At 41.0% G+C, this 18,168-nt stretch overlaps 2 long non-coding RNA genes across 2 annotated transcripts in view; one reads left to right on the top strand and one right to left on the bottom strand.

Moving 5' to 3' along the window:
• LOC129416100 (uncharacterized) overlaps positions 1 to 18,168 on the top strand; it is a 61,341-nt gene that overhangs the window by 36,168 nt on the left and 7,005 nt on the right. Inside the window, exon 2 of the long non-coding RNA XR_012372133.1 lies at positions 13,896 to 13,987. This is a non-coding gene — a long non-coding RNA (uncharacterized lncRNA). The remainder of the gene's footprint in view (positions 1 to 13,895; positions 13,988 to 18,168) is intronic.
• LOC141368796 (uncharacterized) lies at positions 3,082 to 6,294 on the bottom strand. Its single transcript, XR_012372131.1, has 3 exons — positions 5,904 to 6,294; positions 4,002 to 4,053; positions 3,082 to 3,657 (listed from the first exon to the last, which is right to left on the bottom strand). It is a non-coding gene; the product is annotated as an uncharacterized lncRNA (long non-coding RNA).

The raw sequence follows: 18,168 nt of genomic DNA, 5'->3' as shown, positions 1-18,168 counted from the left end.
TTAAAACATGCAAAAATATCTGCCAATGGGGTAAGCTAATTTTTCTTGAAATTTTCTTGAATTTAGTGTTTAAGAAAAATGTTCAAGATTTTTTGCTTACCCCATTGGCAGATTATTTTTTTTTTGCTTGTTTTATGTACAAAATTACTTAAATTTGATATTTTTTGTCTAAAAACTAGACAAAAATACTAAGAAAATGTTTTCTTGAAAATAATTTTCTGCAGTGTATCTCTTTAAAACAAGCAAAAAAAATCCAAAAAATGCCAGTGGAATGAGAAAAATTTTCTTGAAATTGTCACGACCGGTTAAACACCGGGAAGTGGAAAACAAAAGGAGAACCCAAACGCAAAGATGTATAAAAATATAACCAGGGTGCGATTTGCCGGGGGGGATGCGTGGGAGTTCCCCCTTTCTGGTCAATGTATCATTGCCTCTGCTTAATTATTTTTATCCCCGGTGGGGATAAATTTATCCCCCCCTCAAAGTGATCAGTGCTACTACACTAGTGGCGAGACGGATCACAAAACTTATCACGGATCGTTTGATTAAAGTCAATTTTGTTTTAAAATGCACTACTTTGGCTGGCTCTGATATAGCTGCCGCGCAGCCTCTCTGTATTCACTACTCTGCAGACTTGCTCAATGTCCAGCCCGCGGCGCTATCTGATTGGTTACAGACCCGGTTACACCTCACGAGTAATAGCCTATCAACACTTGCGAGATGGTTATGGAGCTGTGTGTCGAAACGATGAAATGCAGCATATTCAGCCGCATATTAATAAAGCGGGAATAAACATAACAATCTGATTATCTGTTTATGATGACGAGTTAGTGTCCCAGTCACACCACTGAGAATGGCAGAAGTTACACATGATAAATCCGATGAGGCGTTTAGCGAGGCGCGGGCGCGTCCAGTTTGCGCAAATGAGGCTAAGTGACTAACACATAATGCATCTGACTTTTCTATCATTTCACTATAGCTCAGCATCGCGGTGTAAAGTTAATGTTATTACTTTAAAAGCAGCATTAAAACTGTTTCTACTGTAATGGTTTAACTTTGCAATCAATACATTGTTCATATTTATGTTTAAGTTGACACTACGTTGTGCCATATAGTTTTGCCATTCAAGATTTAATTATTGCGTGTTTTTTCGTTGTGCATGATCACAGTTCATATGTGTGGGGAAATATAAGCTATTAGAGTAAAAATATTGTGTTAGGCTGCTTCATGAGTTAATAAGAAAAAAGATTTTACAATTCCTGCAAATGCAGGACTGAGTTCATGTTCTCATGATTTATTTTTATGAATTAAAATGTTTTGAAATGTGTTGTGGACAGAGACGCATTATGTCAAGAATTATAAAAAATCTTCAATAAGCTCATAATTTGTGCTAAAATAGTATAAGTGTTTGGTTTTGGAACCATTTTGGGGGGCTGGTTGTGTTTTTGTGTTTCTGCGCGAGTTCGGCGGGCGGTGGGGTTCGGGTTTGTTCCGGTCGGAGCTCGTGGGCGGAGGGCGCATTTCTGAATATTAGAAATATTGTAATTAGAAATATATATTAAAAATAATAATATTATAATGGAATTTTGTTAGGTCGGCCAATGATTACCAAATTTCTCATATTGCTCTTCATAACCACTGAAAACAGTCAAAAAAGTTAAAACTAGTGGTGGGTACAAAATGACTCTTGACTAAATATGGTGGGTACCCACCGTCGTCGAAATCGACGCCTATGAAAACATCCCCCCCTCTGTTTTTTTCACAAATCGCACCCTGAATATAACTATGATTTATTTACAAAAGGAATAACAGAAACACCCACGAGGGGGTAAAACAGAAGATAACTGAAACACTGTGATGAAACACAAACATGGGAAATAACTGCACAGGTCACAGGATACATAAACACTGAATACGACAACGCACGCACACCACACAGAGAACAAGAGGGCATTATATAGACAGCACATCAATGGGGAACAGGTGAACATAATTAATCACGTAAGACACGCGTACATAAGGGAGTAGGGAAAAAGTGACAAGACACAACACGTGTTACACATACATGATGTGAAAACACACGTATTCCCACATAAACACAATGCTGCCATAGTCTTGCCCTCTAACATACCGCCTGGATACTAACCAGAGTCAGGCAAGACTATGACAGCCACAAAACACTGGGAACACATACATGATGTGAAATGCACGTGTTCCCACGTAAACACAATGCTGCCATGATCTTGCTCTTTAACACAGACCTGAACCTATACTAAGGTCTGGCAAGATCATGACAGCAACAAGACACCGGGAACATGTGGAAACCACGCATACAATGTGATTCCACATGTCCCCACACAGAACATAATACTATCACGGTCCTGCCAGATGCACTCAGACCAACATCTAGTACAGATGTCTGACAGGACCGCAACAGAAATAAGTTAAAATTTTTCATGAAAACTTAAAGGTGCAGTGTGTAATTTTTAGTGACATCTAGTGATGAGGTTGCGAATTGCAACCAATGGCTCAGTCCACTGCCCACCCCTTGCTTTTGAAACGCATAGAATAGCTACAGTAGACGCCACCGGAAAAATGTCACTGTCGGAGACAACCTAGTAAAAAAAGTTTGTCCATTAAGGGCTTCTGTAGAAACATGGCGGCACAAAATGGCGACTTCCACATAAGGTAATAAAAACATAATGATTCATTATAAAAGGTCTTTATACACCCCTGATAATACGTTTTGTATATTATTTTGCATTTCTGTCAAGAGATCCTTCTAAAAATTACACACTGCACCTTTAAATCAAGAGCATTTTTCTTATTCCAAAGTCATTTTTGCAGTGTAAGTTGCATAGGTATTGTTTGATTTTCAGAACATTTTAACCAAATGCTTTCAAAAAGTGGTGGGGACAAAATCAGCCATTTAAAAAAGTGGTGGGGGCATGTCCCCAGTGTAAATAACACCTATGCATGCAGATTACGTTTTGATAAAATTAAGCAAAATTAAGCACCATAAAAATAATATATGTTGTTATGTATTTAATGAAGAAAAACAGCTTGCTTAGATTGTAATAGTATACAAATATCTATTTGAAAAAATATTTTTATTCAAAAGTTACAACAGAAAAATAAAAACTTCACAGACAAAAAAGCTAAAGATTTGATAAAAATGTCAACAGCAATCACTAAAGGGATAGTTCACTCAAAAATAAACTCTGTTATCATTCACCGTTTAAAAACTGTATGAGTTTTTTTATTCTGTAAAACACAAAAGAAGATATTTAGATAAAGGATAATAGGAACACAATCAACAGTATCCACTGATGTCCATAGTAGGATAAACAAATAATACTATAAAAGTCAATGGATCCCGTCAACTGTGTGCTCATCATCATCCATCAAAATGTCTTCTAATTGACAAAACATAAAAAAGTGCAACAATAATTAACATTATAAGTAATTAAAAATTGTAAGTATCAACTTTGATAACATTTTCTGAAGTGTACAGTTATACAAAGCTCTTCTCTGTTTGATCACATCACATTCTTGCAGGTGATATACAACTTAAAAATTACACAGTCTGTTAAAGCTAATAGGATTCATAATTTTCTAGTAGCTGGTCACTTCAGTACAACATCGTATTACTTTAATCTGCAATCACACAGGTAAAAAAAGAGCGAACATTAACCAAATACAGTATAATCACAAGGACTTTATGACTTAAATGTGAACCCATTAATTGGATTAGTGTTTTACATTGTAGCTTGTTATTTAAGACACTTTTAAATGTCAGATCCATTCAATTGCTTCACAATCATATTGTATTCTCAAAAACACACTGATTAACTTCATATTTGTATCTATTATATAAAAGTCCTGCTTATAAAAGCACCTTTAAGCAATGGACATCTGGTTTATTTTCTCCTGATAAGTACAACCTGACAAACAAAAAGCTATCAGTATAGTTGAGATAAGTGTCATGTCCATGAAGTTACCTTTCAAAATGCTGATTATGAAGTTGGTCTCCTCTGTGAAGTTCTGCACCATCTGAACAAATACAGCATTTGTATTATATTCCTGGATAATTATATTTTCAGGCTCTGTATTTTAACAATCAGTAGCTGGATTGATTATGGATTATGAGGGAAAAGTCTGCTGCTAACATGAAACCTGTGTGCTTTTCAAAACCATGACTTACATTGACCTGTTATACAGTAGCTATAAATGTCAATTAATATTTAAAAGTAAAATAAAAAATTCTAAGAAAAGCACCAAAAACTTCTAGCTAATCTATAGGACCAACTTCTGCCCTCTTACCCAGGGCCGGATTAACCATACGGGCAACTGGGCAATTGCCCAGGGGCCCAAGACCTCCAAAGGGCCCAGGGCAGCAAGGGCACGAGCAAAATACTGTATCTGGTAATCTCCCGCTCGCCGCTTTATATTAAACAAACTGTCAACACGGACTTTTTTGCGCTGCAAAGAGAGACGCGGCGCTTATTACTTTGAACGTGAGTTGAGAGTGGTTGAGTCTCATGCTGACTGACCAATGAAGAGAGGGCCTCATTTTAAGACCCTCTACTCATTGGTCAGTCCGCATGAGGTGGGTCAAAGGTTCGCCGAGCATTACGTGACGCAAGGCGTTGGTACAACAGAAAAAAACGAGACACGGAGAAGCTTAGTGGGAGCGCGAAGCGGAAATTAAAAAAGGAAAAGGACATCAGAAACGCAGAAAATGTAAAGTATAAACAGTGGTGTAGTCTGCGTGATACGCAGGTATCTGCGCGATCCGATCGGCGTATGAAATCAAATTACTATAGCGGCGCAAAAGTGACTGGGGAGCAGAGAACCGACAGGCGAGTGACAGCAAAGTAGCGCGAGAGCGATTCCAGTTATCACATGGAAAAATCTGCTTTGAATCGCTCTCGCGGTACTTTGACATCATCAAGAGGCCAAATGAAGTCGAACCTGCAGTGTAGCTGCTCACGCGACACTGTAAACAAACTGCCCACGTGGAAAAGTGAACGAGTGAAGCAGTGCACAAAATAAAATCCGGAGAGTTAACAACACACTTGTGAGTAAACAACATTTAAATCATCAATCCAGTTTATTACTTTATCTGGAGGTAAGGCTCCAATAAAATAAAATAAGCCCGTGATTATATCCTGATGTTTTTTTGCTGCCTTCCAGCATGTTTGCTTGTGCTTCACATTGTTAAACTTCCTTTCCCTGTGTTCATTTGTATATCTACATTCAAGATGTAGCCTATATGATCTTAAACTTCTGTGAGAGAAATCATGTCTGCGTTGATGTTCAGTTCAGACTTCAAATTAAATATCATTTTCTTCACTTTGGTTTGGGTGTCTAATATTAGGCTATATGATGGTCTTGTAATAATTAAGTAAAAGCCTATTTTCATTTTTAGACAATGCTTGTATATGCAGAAAAAATAAGCTTTTTATATCAATGACTATGCAAATTAGAGTTAATCCATGGTCAACTTAAATGTGTATTAATTAAAAAGTTCTGTTAAGTCAGATTCTGTCAACGACGAGGACAACTCAGCTAAGTTAGCCAGGACTTTTCTACACCGCCATCTTATGTTTACAGCCCGTAGATTATACAGATGCTGATGTGTTTTGTTTTCATAGCATCATATGTGAGTGAATGTCTTTGATAGGGGACATAGTAGTGCATTTGTATGAGCATTTAAATATTTGTAAATCAAAATACACCTGATGACAGTTAGAATTTGAAGTATTGAGTATATGTACTGTATAATACAGTAATATATTCTGTATATGACCATATTATGGTGATCCTGGGGTCGTGATGATGGGGCCCTTGAATATTGTTGCCCAGGGTATAACAAAGTGTTAATCTGGCCCTGCTCTTACCGCATCCGAAACCAAGACGTAAATCCCTGTCGCCCCTTGTCTGTATACATGATGAATCTGCTGTGAGGGCTATCTTCTCAGCAAGCTCAAACACAGTAAGGTCTTCTAGGTAGAGGGCATACAGGTAGACTACAAACAAAAAAATGAAAAGCCAGAGTATTAGGAATACGTCTGAATGGTTCCTGCATGTCGCAGGTATCATGTTTTTGTGTTAGTTTAGGTGATTCTGTATCCTCTTCTGCTCCTCTCTTGTGTGGGGTCCCACAGGGCTCAGTCCTTGGCCCTCTACTTTTTTCACTGTATTTGCTTCCACTGGGTTCCATACTCAGAAAGTACGGCATTTCATTCCACTGTTATGTAGATGACAGTCAGATTTATGTACCTCTTAAAAAGAAAATTCTGTTGGACAACTACTCAATTGTCTCAACGACATAAAGGCCTGGATGGCTCTGAATTTTTTACATTTTAATGACAAAAAAACTGAACTGATGGTTTTTGGAGGTACCACTGGGACCCCGTCTGTAGATCTGGGTTCATTGACACCCTATATTAAATCTAATATCACAAACCTAGGAGTTAAGGTGGACCCTGAGCTTAAATTTGACAGTCAGATTACAGCTGTTGTCAAATCAAGCTTCTTTTACTTGAGACAGTTAGCCAATTTTGTCAAGACAGCATTTTGAAACTGTAATCCATGCCTTTGTAACTACACGGCTGGACTATTGTAATTCACTATATGTGGGGGTTAGTGGGTCCTCCATCACCGTCTTCAGATGGTACAAAATGCAACGTTGCAACAAAGACTTATCATAAACACAGGATTTATTCAATTTTAGTAACATTAATCACCAAATTTCCAAGTTAGCCTTACCCATGGAACTCCGGAGAACCCAATATCACTGCGTCGCTTCTCTTGTTGAAATTGTTGGCATTGAGGAAATTATCGCCCCCTATTGGTTATCATCCTCATAAATGCGTGTCATTTTCACGCCTAGAAGAGGCAAAGCGTGACATTGACACGCATCCTCTAGTGGACCAGCGTGTCTACACGCTTTAGCGTGATACTGGGTTGAAACATGAGCACATTTCCCCAATTTTAGCTTCTTTGCACTGGCTGCCTATTCAATTTAGGATCCATTTTAACATTTTGTTATTTGTTTTTAAATCACTAAATGGTCTTGCACCACCATACCTCTCTAAGCTCTTACATTCTTATAAATCCGCCCGCTCTCTCAGGTCAGATGATCAGCTGCTCCTGACTGTGCCCAAAATTAAGCGTAAGCCCAGAGGGGATCGTGCCTTCGCTGTGTCTGCCCCTAAGCTATGGAATGATCTGCCTTTGCATGTTAAGCAGGCCTCTTCTTTATCTGTTTTTAAAACACTTCTTAAAACTCATCTTTTCTCCTTGGCTTTTGACAACCAGTAAGTGATTTTATTGTTTTAACCTGTTTATGTGAATGTTTATAGTGTGTGGTCTTAATTGTAGATATGTGTATTTCTTCTATACAACACTTTGGTCAACTTTGGTTGTTGTAAAGTGCTTAACAAATAAAGTTGGTATATGGTATAAACACTGTGCTGTCTCCTTTGGCATGAGATTGATATCTATTCTGCAGCTGAGATACATAGACAGTGAGACGTGGTTGTACGCACCTGACAGACATTAAAGCAAAAAGATCAAACAACATGATTATGAAGCATAAAATTTGGATCATGGTGACGCAGTGTTTATTTAAAGAGACAGCTCACCTCCCCTCGAATGTATTAAAAAGACAGATTCCATCAGCAGGCCCACAGATTTGAATGGAGTCGTCTCTGCTCATTTTTAGCAAATCAGAACCTGTCGTTCAAATTAACATTGTTATTTAAAGAATAATCGAGCACTAACATTTTAGGTAAAACATGGGTACTATGGCTCTGTTCTGAAATGTAATGATCTGTCCATAAAGACAGCACTTTAAGACATCATAGTTGCACTCCTAACATAAAAATGTTTAGGTCAAATTGTAATCTAGTGTTGCTTTGTGGAGAAGGCTATCCCAGAATGCACTGTGGTGAGCTCACAGAAAAACATTACTGAGCTGGAAAATGTATACGTATATAAAAAACATATACATATGTTAGGGGGCGGTATGCACCTATGAAGTTGTTTCGCAACCCGCCATTAAACATTAGATGAATAAGACGATGAAGTGAATGCACGTGTTGCTCTGGATAGTGTAAAAAATGGATAAAGGTAAAAAAAATATATAAATACTGTTTTGTTTTTCACACAAACCGATCGTTTCGTGTCTAAGGACATCGATGTGTCGTCCCGAGCCGCAGGGTTTAATTTGGATTTGTCTGTGCATGTTTTTTTGTCTATCAGAGTTTGTTACCATTCGCTTGTACGACTGATAGACTGAAACAGTTGGACTTAAAAATGTACATTTGTGTTATGTATTAGCACGGGTGCCAGATTAACACAGATATCTGTGAGGTATCTGAACGTGTTGTCTAAATTTTTATCAGTCTTCTTTTTGTATTATTTCATTTTATATTTTTTTTTATGTTTTAATGTTGTGTTTAAATGTAGTGTGTTATGGAAATGTGTTTTTGGCAATGTTTTTGGAAACATTGTTTTACGAGTTCGCCTCACTGACAATAAAGAGGGACTGCTAATATGCGTGAGTGGCGTGCTGTCCCGGGGCGAAGGTTCCTAGCTCGGGAAATACCCCCCGAGTTCGGAACGTTCGTCCCTTGACCGGGGAAGGAGCCCCGGGCCTGGGGCGTGCCCTGACCCGGTTATCCCCGGTGCTGAGCTAAATGTACGTAGTGAGGCGAAGGGGTGGAGGTGGGTTTGCAATAATGTCCCAGAGAATTGAGGGTAAGGACTCTATGATTATTTATAGAGCTGGTACTAAGTTGTTGTGTTGATTAGTGATTGATAACCAGCCGTGTTCATTGCTTAATCATCGAGAGCCAGCCGTGTTCATTGAGAGCCAGCCAAGTTCATTGATTAGTGATTAAGAGCCAGCCATGTTCATTGATTAATGATTGAAGGCCAGCTGAGTTCATTGTCTGATCAGCTCCTCCCAAACCTTGTTTATATAAAACATCATTTTACGAGTTCGCCTCACTGACAATAAAGAGGGACTGCTAATATGCGTGAGTGGCGTGCTGTCCCGGGGCGAAGGTTCCGAGCTCGGGAAATACCCCCCGAGTTCGGAACGTTCGTCCCTTGACCGGGGAAGGAGCCCCGGGCCTGGGGCGTGCCCTGACCCGGGTTATCCCCAAAAAGAGCAGGTGGTGCAGGACAGCCGCCTGAACAACAATTCCCCAAAGAAGGCTGGCTTGAGAAGGCGAGGTGCTGGCCCTCATTGGGGAAAATGCTGAAGTAGAGGGTAGAATTGAAAAAGGCAGCTCTGGAGAGCGGGCACTGTTGAGAAGTGCTGTGAAGAGGTTGAGAAGGATATATGAGGTGGGGCAGAGGCCTGGACCCAAAGGCTGTAGTTTGAAGAATATAGGGGGCTCCGGGGGAGCAAAATCTGCTGCTGCCAATATGTAGGGAAGGGAGAAAATTGTACTCTGAAGAAGAGCGGGGAGTTTTTAAAGGTAATAGGTGAGGTAGTGCTGTAAGGAGCAAGGTAGGACTCCAAGGGAGCGAAGGAAGCAGTTTGTGCCCTGAGATGGGGCTGTGCTCTAGAGGAGCCAGACATGAGGTAGTTGGGGAAGAAGAAAACTCCAGAGGGAGCAGTACTGCTTAGGCAGCGATAGATGCATAGATTCTGCTGGGCAGAAAATGTGAAGGAAGCACTGGCCCCTGCGGGGGCGGTCGCGCTGCGATACGGGCTTCGAGGTTGAAATGATCTGCTGCGGCAGATCGAGGAAAAGGCACGGGCCCCTGCGGGGGCGGTCGCTGCTGCGATACTGGCCTGAGTTGGAAAGGGAAGGTTTTATTGGCAGAGCATGTGAAAGAAGCACGGGCCCCTGCGGGGGCGGTCGCAGCGGCGATACTGGCTTCAGAAGTCGACTGCTGCGGCAGATCGAGGAAAAGGCACGGGCCCCTGCGGGGGCGGTCGCTGCTGCGATACTGGCCTGAGTTGGAAAGGGAAGGTTTTATTGGCAGAGGAAGTGAAAGAAGCACGGGCCCCTGCGGGGGCGGTCGCAGCTGCGATACTGGCTTCAGAAGTCGACTGCTGCGGCAGATCGAGGAAAAGGCACGGGCCCCTGCGGGGGCGGTCGCTGCTGCGATACTGGCCTGAGTTGGAAAGGGAAGGTTTTATTGACAGAGGAAGTGAAAGAAGCACGGGCCCCTGTGGGGGCGGTCGCTGCTGCGATACTGGCTTAAAAAAGGCATCTGCTGTGGCAGAGAGTGAAATAAAAGCTTGGGCTTCTGCAAGAGCGGTCGCGCTGCGACAGTTGTTGTTATCTGAGAAGGAATCTGTTGTGGTAGGGCTGTGTAAGATTTTGATGAGGGTGTCAGCTTGAGTTGCCGGTACTAGCTTCTGCGGAGGCAGGGAAGTGGATCGAGGGTGATGATGGGTTTATGTGTGACGGTGTGATCTTATGTCCGTTTGCTGGGCCGTGAGTGTTTGGTGGGCTTCTTTGATGGAAGCACGATCTGCCCTGATGTAATTTTTGAAAGCTTCCGAAGACCAGCGGCCTAGGGTTTGTATCTGGGAGTCTGGGAGTCCGTTTTGAGCAGCTGTTGTGGCTGCTCCAATGCGGAAGGAATGACTTGAAAATTCATGGGGGGGAAGCCAGATGTTAGCAAAACTTGTTTTAGGTGCTTCTGAAACCAAAAGCGGGTTACTGGGCGGTTGAATTCATCCCCAAAAAGTGGGTCGGAAGAGGATTTAATCTGGTGGCAACGATAGGAAGTGTAAGCTTTGAGAACTTGGTATGGTTGGATGGGAGTTTGAATTTTGAAAATGTATATGTGGTGTCCTTTTCTCATTTGGTCCGTCTTGCTGTGTTTGATAAAAAATGAGATGGTTTCGTCATCTATTATGGCTAGATCAGAGATGGTTGGGTGTATGTTTGGGTCAAAGGTGGCTGAAACAGTGAATTCTGAACAGCGGAGGAAACCAAAAAAGGCTAACACGAACATGGCGTCTAGGGTTCGGGCAGTATGTACTGAGGAGTAGCCTTTGCGAAGAGTGGCTAGACATTTTGAAAGGATTTCTATGGTTATGGGTAACCTGGAATCTGGACTCTTGGGTTGGGTTTTTTCAATACCTTTTAAAAGCATGTCGGTCTGGGGATTAGTGATAGCAGTTGAGGGTAAACCTAACATTAGTTTGTGAAAAAATTGGATTCCGCTCATATACCCTTTAATTGTGCTGATTCGAAGGTGTTTGACTTTATGCAGGTACGATATGAATGATGTTATGGTAAGTAGAGAGAAGTTGGCTAAAGGGATCTGGTGTAAATGATGGAAAGTTCTGAAGCTTCTCCAAGCTGTCAGATAGGTTTGAAGAGTTCCCATTGAGACTGCTTGGAGTATAGTATCTAGAGAGGCGGTAAGAAGGTCTTTGAGTGGATGATTTACGGGAATATTATAGTTGAATAGGGAGGCACTAGTGTTGGGGGAAGATCCGCTTCTGATGCCAACTGCCTCAATTTCTGCGAGGATCTGTTGCCTGATGGAATTGATGACAGGGGGAGGTTCCAAGGCCAATGCGTTGGGTGGGATGGGCATTGGTGCTGCGGTAGCCAGCGTGAAAGGCTGACGAGTCTGGGGAACAGAATCAACAGAAAAAGAAGCCGCTGGAGCCGCTAGCGGAGGCAGCCTCATGCTTTGGGTCGATCCGTGGGCGAAAATATCAGGTTGAAAAGTCATAGAGGGTGCCGGGGCCTGACTCGTTAGCGGAGGCATCCTCACGCTCGTGTCGGCTCCTGCGGCAAAAACCGGGGCCTGACTCGTTAGCGGAGGCATCCTCACGCTCGTGTCGGCTCCTGCAACGAAAACCGGGGCCTGACTCGTTAGCGGAGGCATCCTCACGCTCGTGTCGGCTCCTGCAGCGAAAACCGGGGCCTGACTCGTTAGCGGAGGCATCCTCACGCTCGAGTCGGCTCCTGCTGCAAAAGTGGGAGAAATGTGAGAAGGAAAAATAGATGTGGCCGGCGCTGCTGCTGAATGCAACCCCGTGTGATAGAGAGACGGAGGGGCAGCAGGCCATTGGCCGGGAGAAGGAAGCAGCAGTGGGATGAGCAAAGCAGTTACCATGCTCGTGTTGGCTCCTGCGGAAAAAATGGGAGAAATGTGAGAAGGAAAAATAGATGTGGCCGGCGCTGCTGCTGAACGCAACCCCGTGTGATAGAGAGACGGAGGGGCAGCAGGCCATTGGCCGTGAGAAGGAAGCGGCAGTGGGATGAGTGAAGCCTTTGTCGAGCTCGTGTCGGCTCCTGCGGAAAAAGTGGGAGAAATGTGAGAAAGAAAAATAGATGTGGCCGGCGCTGCTGCTGAACGCAACCCCGTGTGATAGAGAGACGGAGGGGCAGCAGGCCATTGGCCGGGAGAAGGAAGCAGCAGTGGGAGGAGCGAAGCCGTTGCCGCGCTCGTGTCAGCTCCTGCGGAAAAAATGGGAGAAATGTGAGAAGGAAAAATAGATGCGGCCGGCGCTGCTGCTGAACGCAACCCCGTGTGATAGAGAGACGGAGGGGCAGCAGGCCATTGGCCGGGAGAAAGAAGCGGCAGTGGGAGGAGCGAAGCCGTTGCCGTGAGCGGAAGCATGGCTTCATGCTGTGTCTTTGAGACCTCCGTGTTTTCCCTGGTGTCTTTCGGGTGTACGGTGTACTCCGTGCTTGCAGAGACGAGGAGTCAGAGCTTGCTGTCACGGCTGTTTGCGGGGGTTGAGTAGCCCTCCGGCTATCGCGGAGTAGGCTGAACAGTTGCGCCTTTGTTTGTTAACGTGAGAATGGAATATCTGCATTTTCAAGAGCTAGTTCGAGGCCTAGGATGGACCATTTCTTGATGTCGGGGATTCCTGGAGAAGCAGAAGCGTATGAAGATGCCGGTGATGGTGGGGAGCGCCTCTGCGAGGTGCGAGGAGACGGTCCTTTTCTCCTCGGGATTCGTGTAGCAATGCGGGAAGATCGCCCGGCCTGTGGGGAGGCCTCGGGCTTGATTGAAACATCCCGACCGCTGTCGGAAGGCCCGAGATAATCCTGTGTGGTATGGTGAATTTCCTGTGCTGGGTTTGTTTGACTGGACATCTTGCAATAATGTCCCAGAGAATTGAGGGTAAGGACTCTATGATTATTTATAGAGCTGGTACTAAGTTGTTGTGTTGATTAGTGATTGATAACCAGCCGTGTTCATTGCTTAATCATCGAGAGCCAGCCGTGTTCATTGAGAGCCAGCCAAGTTCATTGATTAGTGATTAAGAGCCAGCCATGTTCATTGATTAATGATTGAAGGCCAGCTGAGTTCATTGTCTGATCAGCTCCTCCCAAACCTTGTTTATATAAAACATCATTTAATAAATAACTTTTATAAACTCTAGTGATGGTCATTAATTATTAATTAATCATTAGCTACTGGTTTGCAAATATATCATTATGTTGTGACTTTACTTGTTGAGGCACATCATTATTAACTCATTATTTAGTAATAGTATTAATTAACACACTACTAATGCTGTAATTAATAATATATTAATGCTATATTAGTTTACCTGTATTATCTGGAAGTTGAAATATAAGGCTTTTGCTCATTGTGGTAATTAACAAATTAATTAACACACTTAGTTCATAAAAGAAGTGATGATGGAATTAATCCACAATTACATATTTAATTAATAACAATTCATATATGAACTAATATATTAATCAGACAGACTCTTCATTAGTTGCTAATGAGGTATTCATTCATGAATAGCTAATGAATAGCTTAGATAATCATTATAATACATTAATTCAGTATTATCTGTGCATTAGTTAAGCATGAATTCAAGATTATTAGTGTACCCTTATTCTAAAGTGTTACCGATTCATCTTCATTTAAAGGGATGTCTGAGTCAGAACAGACCATGAAGGGGACATCTCAGATTAAGATCCTCAACGCCAAAGAGATTGAAGGCATGAGAGTCGTCTGCAAGGTAAACGCATTCATAACCCCTAAATAATAAAAGTATCATTAGTGCAGAAAAGAAACCTATAGACCTACATTAGTTATTACACATTATATACAATTTCTGTCAAGAAACACAGAAGGCTCTCTGCCAATTTTATGGAAATGTTCTGGGATCAGAGTACCATGTGAATAGGTTTTACACAGATTAATAATGGATCATGGGTGACAGACTAAATGATTGCCTGTGATTTCTTATTGATTCCTGTTACGCTACATTTTGACAGTAAACTAATTTGAAAAATAAGAACAGAAATACCCTGCAAACACAAACCATTTGTAAAAGACTGAAGTACCCGGGTTTGAAAGTGAATGTGGATTTAGAAAGCATTTAATATTTTCTTCAGCCTCAAATAACGCAGCTTTTCATGTTAGATATTGTTTTCGAAAACATTGATGTAGTAATCTAGCAGTATTTATTTTCCCATCATAGTTTTGTCAACTCTAGTTTTCATAAGTGTTTTGTTATATACTAGGGAAGTGGCGATAATTAACCCTTAAGAGTTCCTATGGAACTTTTGTGCCATTTTGATTTTTAAACCATCTTGAATGTGATGATTGAATATTGCCCAAACTTGCCAAAGGTTAATCATTTTTGATACATTTTAGAATTTTGGTTTCAGTTTTTTAAATTAGCTTAAAAAAACCGACTAATGTGTTCCTAAGGAAAAAAAATGCCCCATTGAAAACCATTATAACTACCATTTTTGGGCCCCCATTTATCTTAACATAAACAAATACATACCTTTATGTCAATATATCATTTTGAACTACTGGCCTTGAAGTTTTAATTTTTATACTTGTCCACCAGGTGGCGCTACTTTTTACCAGTTCATGCATTCATCAAAATGTCACAATTTTTGTGGTTTTCTGCGAACCGCATAGCTGCTGAAAAGATAAACCTTTAATGTTGAAAATTGGTGTGTGTGTAAAAAAAGTGTGTCTGAGTGGTAAGGGGGTGGGGTGATGTCGGGGTGAGGTCGGTGTTGAGTGGGGCAAGGGGGCATATTCAACATATCCAAATTCTTCTCTCTTTGAAGGGCACATTCTGCGTTATAAACTAATTCAGTAATAAAAACGATGAGAGGCCAGAACCAAAACAAAATCAATGTTCATTTTGTTTCTCGCTCATGTTGTTTATGCAAGTACACTGCTATAAGTATGAACAGTATAGCAGAAGTAGTGAAAATGGCAAGGCATTACAGCACACACAAGGCTCCTGAAATAATCATGCACTTCAAGAGCGCGGATGTCTCCTCATCTTCCTCAGAGGATTCTGCGGTCGACACAGAGGCCTCAGAGGTAGAAGTAGACCAGCTGGAGTCTTATTCATTAGAGGGATCTTCAGAAGACTTGTCACAAGGTGGTAGAGTAGATTGTCACAAGAGCGAAGAGTAGATGGATGAAGTGGCGGCAGGATGGATGTCAAATATTGAAAAATCTTCTGGTCTCCCACAAACATGGAGACGCTCCGCTACTTCCCAGCAGCCAGAGATTTGATCCCAGAGCTCACAAACTATGCCACTGCCCGAATCAGTGCCCCGACTTCAAGCTTTTTATTGATGCTGATGCATGAAATCCTGCAGCATATTGAGCCCATGACAAACCTACATGGGAGACATTCACAGACTGGAGAGATCTTGAGACAGAGAAACTGCCGGCTAATGTGGGGCTGCTCATTCTGACCGGTGTTTACATATAAAAAATGAATCAGTCCTTAGTCTCTGGAGTGAGAAATCAGGACAGGTGACTATCTGGGCTACGGTGTCCCACAAAAGGTTTCACGACATCAGGCGAACACTGTGGTTCGATTAATGTTAACATATTGGCATTTAAAGGGTTAAAATTTCCACAAATTTAATTAATATTTGACATGTATGTTTCAGGAAGAAGTAGTGTTAAAAGATTTAATAGTTTAAAGTGGAAAAAATATTGACATACGATATTTTTAGAGCAATTTTTAGGAAGGTGTCATTTTGTGGCCTTAGGAACACTTAAGGAAGTTTTTTATAAAATCTGACCTTGTTCAAAAAATAACAATGCATGAAAATCAATGTTGCTACCAATCTTTGACCCATCTCGGGGTATAATAATAATAATAATCACATGGTGGTTCAAATGTGTTTTTTGGAAAATATTTAGTTTTTTTGTTTTTTCTGTTAAAGCCCCACTGTGTAGGATCTACTCCCATCTAGCGGTAAAACTCTATATGACAACCAACTGATTATTAGTTTCTGCCCCCCCCCCCCATTCGGAACGTGTTTTAACTAGTACGGTGGCCCTGTCATTAACATGGCTTCCAGTAGCTAAAGCAAAAGCAATGAAAAAAAAAATTTCTCTTTGACTGAATTATATTAGAGGGGAGAACAGATACACGTGTGTCAGCGCCTCGTTTCGTGTTACAGCGTGTCACAGAGCGAGTTCATTTATTTTGTTTCATATTATAACGTTAAATGTTTTTGTGCATTTAAAGAAGAGAGAGAGAGACATTTTGTAATGTTTATATTATGTCAGCAATAAATATAATTTGTTAAAGCGTAACTAAACCCCTGGTCAGAGCCTGACTCCGCCCACTGGCAATATTTGAAAAATTCAAGAAAAGTGGGCAGATCCCAACGGAGATAGAGGGGACGAACTAAGCTCGTACCAAGTGTGTGGTGAGATCGTGACAAGGGCGTGGTGAGCTTGAATCTGCTTACGTCACAAGTCATTTTTTGGACTCAACATCCAATAGGAAAATTCAACTGCAGTAGCCACCGTTCAACCTGAAGAGGGCAGCACTCAGACGTTTTTACACCATATATTGCAGTATTGAAACACTTTATATCCAAATGTCAAAAAACTTAATAAAATCAATGAACAGCACTAATAAAGCATCATTCTTACAGATCATTAACTAAAAAAAGTTGGTTTAGGGTTTAGTTACTCTTTAATAGGCTAAATATGAACATTTTGTTACAATGATTGACACTGTATAAATGATTAATGAGGTGTAAACTGGATTCAGTTCAGATTTATTGAGTTAAGTGGCTAATGTTTATGTACTATGAATGTTTCTGTGTTTTGTCTATATTACAGAATAGCATCCAAAAGCCACTACCGTTGTTTATAGGGGTATATTTTATACAGGGCTATTTTTGTGTGTTTTCATTTATTTTCTCTGTTGATTTGGGATCTTTATAATCTTGAGAAGGAAATGTGATTTAAGGAGAAATGTGTATTAACCATATCTAATCAGCCGAATTTTACCCAAAGGGAGTGGTCAATAGTTAAGCTACTGTTTTATTTGTTTTATTTATTTTTCTTTAAACTGAATAGGCCATTGTAACGAAATATTTACAGTGTATTTGGAGCTTGTGTTAATTTGATCTCTATTTATATTTCTTGTAAACTTGGTTTATTATAATATACTACACAGGGGAAAATTTCACAGTCATTTAATGCTGTGTTTTCTCTTAACTCAGTCGGAAATAAAGAACCCCTGTTAGATGTATGGCTGTGCTGGAGTCTTTGTCATAGTGTGAAGGTTTACACGGCCACAAAAACAAACAGGCATATAAAGGGTTAAAATTTCCACAAATTTTATTCATATTTGATATGTATGTTTCAGGCAGAAGTAGTTCTAAAAGACTGCATCATTTAAAATGAAAAAAATATTGACGTATGATATTTTTAGAGCAGTTTTTGTGAAGGTGTCATTTTGTGGCCTTAGGAACATTTAAGGAAGTTTTTTAAAGGAACTCTTGAGGGTTAAGCAATATCGCTCGAGTAGGAGTGTGATATAGCTCTATATCATCATCACGGCTGTGATTAGGCCAGAGGCAATCACAGCCGTGATGATATAGAACTATATCACACGACTCCGAGAGCGATATTGCTTTTATACAACAGTTCGAGGGCACACGTTTGAAAAAAGAAAACCAGAAAACAACAACAGAGTTCTTTTAAAAGCCTCTTTGTTTGGGAACTACTTTCTTCCGCCACGGATTTGAGGGCAGCCAGAATGACAGGTAACACTTTCGGCTGCTTGGAACCTCATAATAACTCAATGGACTGAATAGCCGTTTCTTTATATTACCGTTTCTTGGTCACAAAGTGTAGTTTTAAGATTAGTTCAGTCGAGAATATATATGTATTATATTCAAATCT

The sequence above is a fragment of the Misgurnus anguillicaudatus genome, chromosome 11 (assembly GCF_027580225.2).
Source record: "Misgurnus anguillicaudatus chromosome 11, ASM2758022v2, whole genome shotgun sequence".
In the NCBI taxonomy this organism is placed as follows: Eukaryota; Metazoa; Chordata; class Actinopteri; order Cypriniformes; family Cobitidae; genus Misgurnus; species Misgurnus anguillicaudatus.
This window is presented reverse-complemented; position numbering and strand designations above follow the sequence as displayed.